The sequence below is a fragment of the Phasianus colchicus genome, chromosome 3, assembly GCF_987193195.1.
Source record: "Phasianus colchicus chromosome 3, bPhaCol1.hap1.1, whole genome shotgun sequence".
NCBI classification, from domain to species: domain Eukaryota; kingdom Metazoa; phylum Chordata; class Aves; order Galliformes; family Phasianidae; genus Phasianus; species Phasianus colchicus.
In genome coordinates, this window is record NC_143438.1 from 83,158,543 (window position 1) to 83,167,965 (window position 9,423).

Below are 9,423 nucleotides of genomic sequence, written 5' to 3' on the forward strand. Positions count from 1 at the left end.
GGAAGGAACCTTGAAGATCATCTACTTCCAACTCCTTGCCATGGGCTGGCTGCCACCCATCCAGCTCAGGCTGCCCAGGGCCCCATCCAGCCTGGTTTTGAACACCTCCAGGGATGGGGCATCTACAGCTGCTCTGGGCAGCCTGTGCCAGTGTCTCATCACCCTCTGAGTAAAGAATCACAGCTCAGCCATGGGGGCAGAAACGGGCTGGCAGCCATTGCTGGCTTTCTTCACAGCGTTGTCTCCCTGTGGGGTTTTCCCAAGATTTCCTCAGACCAGAGTTTTTGTTTTTCCTCAGAAAATTTACTTTTTCACCAAAAAACTGCTGTTTCAGAGTTGTTCCCACACCTTCCATCTGCCCCAGCCCTGCAAGGTGCAGACACCAAAGTCTGTAGTTTATGGTGGGAACGAGCAAAGAAGAAAATGCTCTTTATAGCTATAGAAGCATACAATGTCCTGAAGTATCTCTGCTGCACTGTGCAGCTGTGACACCTGTGACAGGGTACATTCTACAGCTCCAGGAGCTGTGCTGAGATGTGCCAAAGGACAGCCACATCTGGGACTGCATGCCACAAAGCCCCAGAGAAAGGTTCTTCAGTAGATGGTGGTGAACACAGAACAACCCCCCCAGGGCAGTGGGCACAGCCCCGAGCTGCCAGAGTACAAGGAGTGTCTGAGCAATGCTTTCAGACATAGGGTCTTGATTTTTGGGTGGTGTGTGGAGTCCAATTGGAGTTGGACTCAGTGATCCTTGTGGGTCCTTCCAACTTGGGATAGTCTGTAGTTCTATGATTTTTATTCCTGCTGCATCATGTTGATGAGCATCAGTGGGTCTGGGTTCTGCCAGCGTCCTCAGCTCTTTCCACCGTGGGAGCTCAGGTCAGTTGTTGGTGACTTTGCACATTCCTCAGTGTCTGAGATAGTTAAGAGCCACCAGCACTGGAGTTTCCCTTACTTTCTGTTCAAGTTCCCATTTTTCTTATGGTTCGATGTTCTATCCATAACGATGGCTGCAGTGCCTGCTGCCTAGATTGGGCATCCTGAAGGCACTGTGGGACTTCCCAGTGGTTTCTGCAGAGCTAAAGCTGACTCGCCATTTCCCCTGAAAGCAGTAAGCCATGTTGGAGACACAGGCTGAACAGCAATGAAGGACTTCAGAGGGAGAAGCAAAACCAAAGCAACATTAAACATTCTCAGCTTTTTTAGAAGGAGCAGGGGGTTGTCTGAGAAAAGGCTGCTGGGACAGGGAGGATTTTGCCTTTTCTGTTGACATAGGAGTTGTGGGTGCCAGACAGAGCCCTCTGCTTCTGCGGGAGGTAACAGAGCAGCCTTCATAAAAGGTGTGAAATAAGGGTTATGGTGAGCATGGGTGCAGAGGAGTGACCCTGTGCTGCTGCATGCAGCTTCAGCACGAGTGCTTGCACTTCTTGTACTCTCACACTTTGCTCAGTGGGGAAAACCATGCTGAAAATCATCCCCAATGGAGAGGCCTTGCCTTCTGTCCCTATCTGCTCCATCAGTGTGAGGCTCTGCCCGAGGGGTTTGTGGCAGCAAGGGATCAGCAAGAGGCAAGGCTGGGCTGTGTGTCCCCATCAGCATGGGGTATTATCAGGGTGCTGGTACCACAGAACCAACCTGGCATCCTCCTGCAGCATCAGGCTACAATAGGGATCGGCTTCAGGGTGTGGTTCCTACCAAATGCAGTGCCACTGCGTGCATCCTCAAGAGTGAAAGTTGGATGCTATGTTAGCTGACAGCTCAAGTATTTGTTCAGAACGCCTTTTAAAGTAATACGTTTCTTTAATCTTTTGCAGGGATACTCATCAGCTGCACTGTCCTGACAATGAAGGGGAAATTCTGTCTGGAAATAGAACATCTATTTTCCTGCCTGGGGTGAGACTGCGTGTTGCAGCTCCACGTCTCAAATCGTGCCTGCGGAGGCACAGTGAGAAATCCTCTGGTGGAGCGTCGTCGTGGGGTTGTTATAGTGCCAAAGTCCTACTACTGCATTGAGAAAGAAAAGAGAGAAAGAGAAAAGGGTCCTTGTATATAGGTTACTCCTCAGCTTCTTTCCTACCCACTTTCCTGCCCAGTCTCTTCCTGTACTGGAACAGATTTGTACAATGTGGAAATTTTGTTAACTTTTTAATAGTGCGAGTTATTCTTGCATACAATGCCATGGGAAAATGTTAGGGTTGGTTATGGGGAGGGAAGTGTGTTTTGTGGGGAGGAGGGAGAGGAGATCTTTTCTGAATCACTGAATCCCATTATGGCTGAGGCTGGCAGGGACCTTGGGGTCCACATGACCTACCTTGAGCTCCAGTAGGGACACCCAGAACAGGGAGCCTATAGCCTCTTCCAGGTGGCTTCTGGAGACCTCCAGGGAGGAGAGCCCACAGCCTCTCTTAAGCCTTTGAAGAAAGTTTTGCAATTTTTTGGAATCTCTTTGGTGCCAATCAACATCCGATCCTGGATTCCCACCCCACAGCCGTTTACATTTCAGCCCACACAGTGCGCTATGGGTTTGGGGAGGGTTGGGTCGGTCTGGTTCGGTTGGGGCTTTGGGTTTTTTTTCCCATTTTGACTTTGTTTTATGGCCATCTGCTACTGAAGTATTTAAATCTCTGCTTTCCTGTGCTCCTCTGAAGCGCGCCTTCTCCAGCTCCCGTGCTCCACTCCTCACAAAGAGGGCTGGGCCGCAGCTCTCCGATGATCTTGCTGGAACACCTTCTTTTTTTTTTTTTTTCTGTTTGTTTGTTTGATTTTAGCACTTTTTGTTTGAACACGTAGTAAAACCCCCAGAGGGGTTGGGGTGACAAAACGATGATGCTTCATAACCTGAACTTGTTTGCCTTTCTTCAGCTGGCACAGAGATGGACAACAGAAACAAACGTCCATCCTCCGGTTCTAGAAGCTGTAGCACACAACTGACATTTCCAATTAACCCTTGCCACTAAATTGTTAGATCAGTTCTAGATCCCTGAGTGCACTTGTTTTCAAGTACTGCTAGTTTTCCTTTGTGTGGGTGTCTGCGTGCGGGTCTGAGGAGGAGCAGCGTGGGTGCGGGAGCGCAAGCTGGCTGCGTTGCCCAGCCCTACCCCTGTGTCAGCACACTGCACAAGTACAATGCTAGGGAGTTTGAATAAATCCTACTTTTCTAACTTGTTGCTCATTTGTTGTAACTCAATAAAACAAAGGCTAGACATTTTGGTAACCTTTTTCTCGTCTCTTTTTTTTTCTTAATTGAAAACGAATGTTGGCCTCTTCCCACTCTGCACTGCAAACAGGAGCTTGGTGGCTTCAGAGCTGCAATTTGGGTTTGTGGTAATCAGCAAACACCAGCCAGATGAAAATGAATGGCTCGGCCCACTGCAGATAGTTGGTTTCCTGACGTCAGATTGTTGTTTCCCACATGAAAGTGCCTGGGAATGGGGAACCAAGCCTCTGTCCCCTGCTTGGGGTACTTGCAGGGTTTGGGAGCAGCGTCTACGATACCAGCATCTAGAGGTGCCATGCCAGGGCACAGGGCTGTGCCAGGGGAGTCCCTTACCCCTGTGTGTGCTGCAGCAGCACTGTGGCTGAAATTTAAGGCAAGGAAAGAACCCTGCTGCTCAGCAGCACCTGCGGCCTATTGGTGAGCACATACCTGGGCTGTGCCACTGACCACAGCAGTATACGAGGCAGCCCAGGGCAACGCTGCCTGGTGGAGCTGGATTTCCCCCACAGCCCCATAGGTCCCCACATGGGCTGTCGGGTGGATGGATGCGAGTGTCAGGTGGCAAAAGAGAAAATGTCTCTGATGCCTTTCCTCTGGGGCTGCAAGTTGTAACAGAATCTAATTGCCACTTCTGCTTGCTTTGCTTACATGAAAGGATGCTAATATTTTAATTGCCCTTGTGCACAGTTTTGAACAGCCTCTTGGCAGCTTAATATTCCAGTTTGCGTCTCTCCTGGCTAATGTGCGTGTAAGGATGTGTGTCTGGAGTGCTGACCTATTTTGTTTAACCAGCAGTGCTCCATGGATCTCAGGAGCTCTCAGCAGAACAAGACCCACCTGTGCTTTCAGTGTTAGCACAGCACCAGTCACAGTGGGGTTGGGGCCAAGACCAGGGCCCTGGAAGATCGGTGCAATTCAGCCAGAGCAACAGTGGAAGCCCTGGAAATTGTTATTGCAGAGATAACAAAGTTGGGGCTCTCCTGCAGCAAACAAACTTTGCTTGCAAAACAGTACAACTTCGCCAGCCTCAGATGGAAGCAGATGGGTTTGTATGAGCAGGTCATGGTTGGGACCAAGACTTCAAATGCAAAGGTTCATCACAGAAAACTGATCCTGTTTCCTCTTTAGGAACATCCCAGTGCTGCACGAGCACTGCTTTCAAGTGGATGCCTGAGCAAGTTTGCAAAACGGGCACCAGAAGCAGGCTTCATTATAATTAGGAATGCCACAGCGACTGCGTCTCCAGGAGAGGGCAAGGCACAATCAGGGCGCTGTTTGTGCTCTGCAGTGACCGGGGATGTCCTTGGGCACAGAATTTCATTGCACATGGATGGAAGCAGGCTGCTGACGGATTTCCCTGTGCAGCACTCTGCCTTCCCTCTACAAGGCCTGTCTAGGGCAGGCATTTGTGCTATGCTATTTTATTTTTAATGATGTTGCTTGTAAAAAAAAAAAAAAACCCACACTCAGAAGACAGGAATGAATTGAATGAAGCAATCCATGCTTTCTTGATGTCTCCTTGTACGCTGACATGAGGCTGTTCTTTCTTTACATGCATACACAACTTTCCTGCCTGTTCAATAAGACGCTTGGAACAGGCTGCCCAGAGACAGGGTGGATTCCCATCCCTGGAGACATTCAAGGTCAGGCTGGACAGACTGAGCAACCTGATCTAGCTGTAGGTGTCCCTGTTCATTGCAGGGTGTGGGACCAGATGGCCTTTAAAGGCCCTTCCAACTCGAATAATTCTAAGGCTCTATGGTGATCAGAAACAAGCCACTGTTTGCCTCCTACTGCCATTATTCAGGTCTTGCTTTGAAAATAGTTCTTTGTTTTTTTCCAGGTTTTTCTGTGGCTGATGTCACTGCAGCACAAGACTCCACCATGGCTGAAGAGCTTCCAGGATGGCAAGCAGCATAGTGACAGGGCACTGATCCCTCTCACAGCCAGGAAACTGAAGCAAAGGCACATCCAGGTCCTCCTAATGCAGAACATGGTTGAAAACAGCCACCAACCACAGGGTTTTTTTTTGCTATGCTTGACCTTTTCTAGCATTTTTATTGTATATTATGGGACTACCACTGACCTGACTGCACCTCATGCTCTCACCTTGCCTGCAGAACAAATTCCAGATGATCACACTCAGCATGAGGAGCATCTCGCCAAAGGATGAGCTGCTTTGAGTTTGATGCCAAACTACCACTGTTGCCAGTGGAAGGGCATGAAGACCAACATTCCTCTTCTTCAATAATGACGCTGCTGTTCTGTCTGGGCCCAAAAAGACAAAAACCAGTCAAATTGTATCTCCTGCATCAGTTCTCAGCAAGGTGGGCACCTGACAGCTCTGCCTGAGGAAGCCAGAAGCTGAATTGGGGCATTTGGGAAGTGTTGGGCAGAGATCACAGAACAATGGTGACCAGACTGCTTGAAGAGCCCACCGGGATTTGACAACTCCCCTGTCAATAGACACCAGAGAATCCATGGAAATTCACTATGTACTCAGCCTTATCATATAGAGGAACATGCAATTGCTATCAGTGGCTTATAGTTTGATCAAATTTTGATGGTTTTTTTCTAGGGATGATGAAAAGCAGCACTGGCACAGCCATTAACCTTCTGCAGTAATTCCCCTGCAAGGCACTGGAGCTTTCCAAAATCAATGCTGCTTGGAATTTCTCTTGCAGGCCAAATTGGTTAGCCTGATTTTATGGAAGTGGTTGAGAGGTTTTTTGGCTGAAGGTTTCCATATGTTTAAAGGAAACAAAACAAACACCTGATCTGGGCACTAGGCAGGAAAATTCCCATCTTAGAGTTAGAAGCAGCAGGTTTCCTGCCAGAGGACACGTGCTGTGAGTATCCCCTCGACAATGATGCAAAAAAACACCCAGCACAGAAAATGCCAGTTTTAAACTTTGACCTGCATTGTGGCACTAATTTGATTCCAAACGCTGATAAATTGGATTGTGTGGTTTTTCAATTCTGTCCAGGAAAGGATGATGTGAGCACCTCTTGCCTGCCATCAGCTGAGGAGCGCTGAGAGCCAGTCAGCAATGCTCAGCTGCTGTGCACTCATTTTTCCAACTGCAGTAGGGCTGCAATGTGCCACCAAGCATCTCTGTCCCAGCAATTACTTGTGACACATTTTAGTTGCACACGTCATGCAGGAGTGCTTGGGAAATAACAGTCCCATCTGCTACCCTCAGAGTTGAGAATTTCAGAGGGAGGAAAGTTTCAGGGCAGAAACGTCAGCATTTAAATAAAATTCCATTTTTCCACCAAGCCAGGGGCGCTGTTTTTAACTTCAAATCCCTGGTGTGAACCTTTGGAAGTATCACTTAAACCAACTGGCAAGGGAAGCAGGGAGGCTGCATGCAACAGCAACACTGCAGATGCAGGGATCACCACCAGAACAGGAGCTCAGTACTTTCTGGACTGCTGCAGACCAAGGCATAGGTTCTGAGTGATTATGACCATAGCAGTTACACACTGAGAATTCAGAATTTAAAGAATTACACAGGTAAAACAGCAACCAAGATAAATAATACTTATGCATTGAATTTGAATAAGTAGCATTCAAGACTTTTACCATTGCAAATTTGCCCATCATCTCCCAGTAGCCCTTGCTAATGTTCAGTAGCAAAAAGACACTCTTAAACGGGAGAAAAAGAACTATAAAGGCACACACAGTGTTGTAGCAGAAGGCAGTGTGGTATCCATGCAGCGAGGGAAGTATAGGGAAAGGAAGCTTTTTGTTCTCCAAAACAGAGAAAGATGGAAGACCACTGGAATCAATGAAATGAAGGACTTCCACAGTCATTTGATCAGTAATTAATGGAAATCTACAAATGAGGTTTATGGGTCTTGAATATAAATCTGTAAATACTGCCAGCAAATTGGCTTGGGCAAAGTAAACAGGATAGCCATGAAACTTCTTTATACCCAAAATCTCTCTCTTCATACTTTTTAAAAATTATTATTATTGTTGTTTTGTATCATTTGTATCCAGTTCTTCCTGCCCAGCATTCTTTACTCTTTCTCACAAAGTCCTTTCCAGGAGGCAATGACACGAGGGAGATCACAGCCAAAGTTTCACAGAAATTCAGCTCTGCTCCCAAGAACATCTACCTTCATTTGAGTTGGTTATAGCTTCAATTCACGATTCATGCCAACTACCGCCCCACCTTATGGGTCATGTTGACTCCTCAGGGGTCCAGGCCCAGCTCTCCCAAATTCACCTCAAGGTAAAAAGAGGATACTGATGAGGAAGCTGGCTCTGAAAAGCCAAGGAGCTCTGCCACAACCTGGAGTTACCCCTGAACTGAATCAGTCGATACCATGACACACGCAGAGACAGAGTGAACAGCTTGGTAAGGCAGACCCTGGGGAGCACACCTGAAGCAGCTGCATCAAAAACACAGACTGACTTGGCTTGAAAAGGACCTTACAGATCACCTACTTCCAACCCCCTGCCATGGGCAGAACTGCCCCCCACCAGATCAGGCTGCCCAAGGCCCCATCCAACCTGGCCCTGAATGGCTCCAGGGATGGGGCACCACAGACTCTCTGGGCAGCCTGTGCCAGTGTCTCACCATCCTCCAAGTGAAAAATTTTCCCTGACACCTTAAGAAAGAGGGCACTGACAGTTCTGGAGCCATGACAGAAAAGAGACTCATCCCAGGCTGGGGAAAAGCAAGCTCCAAGCCTGTTCTCTAGTCCAGCTATGAACAGGCTTGAACCACAGCTGGGCAAACAGCCAGAAACACAGGCATCCAGATTAAGAGTCCATGGGTTTGAGATCCATGCTAGTGCCAGAGCCCAGGTGACCAGAGCAGAGCCAGAAGCACAAGCCAGTCTGGACCCCAGCATCTCACCAGCAGCGTGCTCTTAGGGATTTAAACAAAAGGAATTTTAATCTTTTTTTTGTTTAAATGCCAGTGTTTGAATGAGGAAGATGGAAATTTTAATATGAAGCCACACACTGAAGGTCATGGGAAGGCAAGGCAGACATTGTCTTCAGTAACACTAAAAGGAAGACCAACCCTGCTGTGTCAGAGCAAAAAAAAAGAAAAAAAAAAGAATACTTCTTTTGATTGGAAAGAAAGTTTCTCCATGGCTGGTTGTGGTGCAACGTTGCACAACAGAGACTGCTGTGGCTGGGAGCAAGGAGAATTAATTACTTTGCTTTCTGAAGCATGTGCAGCTCTGCTCTGCTGTGCCAACTCCAGGAACGATAAGCACTCACCCAGAGAGCACAGGGATTTTTTTCTCTGGTGTGAGCTTTGCCTGTCTGAATGACAGTAAGCTGCTGAATCTTTGCTTTGTTTTTTTCATGCTTGGCCTAAGTGTGAACCTGGGGAGCTTGCTCTCTTTCCAGATGCACAGAGATGAATTCTGTGCTAAGGGAAGGAGAATCAGACCAAGCACCTCCACTGTCTGGGAAGTGCCCACAGTGCTGACTGCCATCGAGATGGCAGATGACAGCATCTCATCAGACAAGGTTGTGACGAACACAGATGTGTCTCCAGCCCACTGAATCTCCGTGGATTTTGATTTCAAGGGCATTCCAGCATCCAAACAAAGCCGAGGCACGTCTCTCCTAAAGCAAGCAGTGGGGCGGCAGCACAGAAGGATGGCTCCGATGCTTTGTCCTCAGCTGCACAGCAGCAAGTCGCGCTGCAGAATGGGCTTACTGCTGATGTGCCTGGCCTTTCAGGGGTTGAATTGTTTTCTCAATAATCCTGCTCCCCTGACTTGTTTCGGATTTTTTTTTTTTCTTTTAATATATACACAAGTGGTTTGGGAGCTGAGTTCATACAAGTTGTTGAAGCTTTCCCCCCTTTGCTCACAAATAACTTCCAGGTGTCCCTTGGCAGGAGAGAAATGGTCTCACTCAGCAGAAGCACCACCCACCGATTCAGGATAACTGCAGATGCTGCCGCACTGACCTTCAGCAAGCAGAAATCACACTGTGTTTAAATTTTCACGGTGGTGTTGACACCCCTTTGAAAAAGAGCGATTCCCACCTCTCCCTAAGCCACTGCTTATGGCCATCTGCAGCCGCTGTGTGCCAGAACTGTAACTTCTCGCTCTCTTCCTCTTAATTTTTTGACAAAAGCTGCCAACTTACCTAAACCGTTGCAAAAGAGTTGAAGGATACAGACACGGGATGATTTTTAACATCAACAGCTCCTGCTGACACATTAAGA

At 47.9% G+C, this 9,423-nt stretch overlaps 1 protein-coding gene across 4 annotated transcripts in view; it reads left to right on the top strand.

The window, feature by feature from the left end:
- ZHX2 (zinc fingers and homeoboxes 2) overlaps positions 1-4,461 on the top strand; it is a 66,715-nt gene extending 62,254 nt beyond the window's left edge. For all 4 annotated transcript variants that reach the window (XM_090137958.1, XM_031591179.2, XM_090137959.1 and 1 more), the window contains one exon: positions 1,815-4,461. The gene's annotated coding sequence lies outside the window, so the exon portion shown is untranslated. The remainder of the gene's footprint in view (positions 1-1,814) is intronic.
- Positions 4,462-9,423: the final 4,962 nt, after the last annotated feature.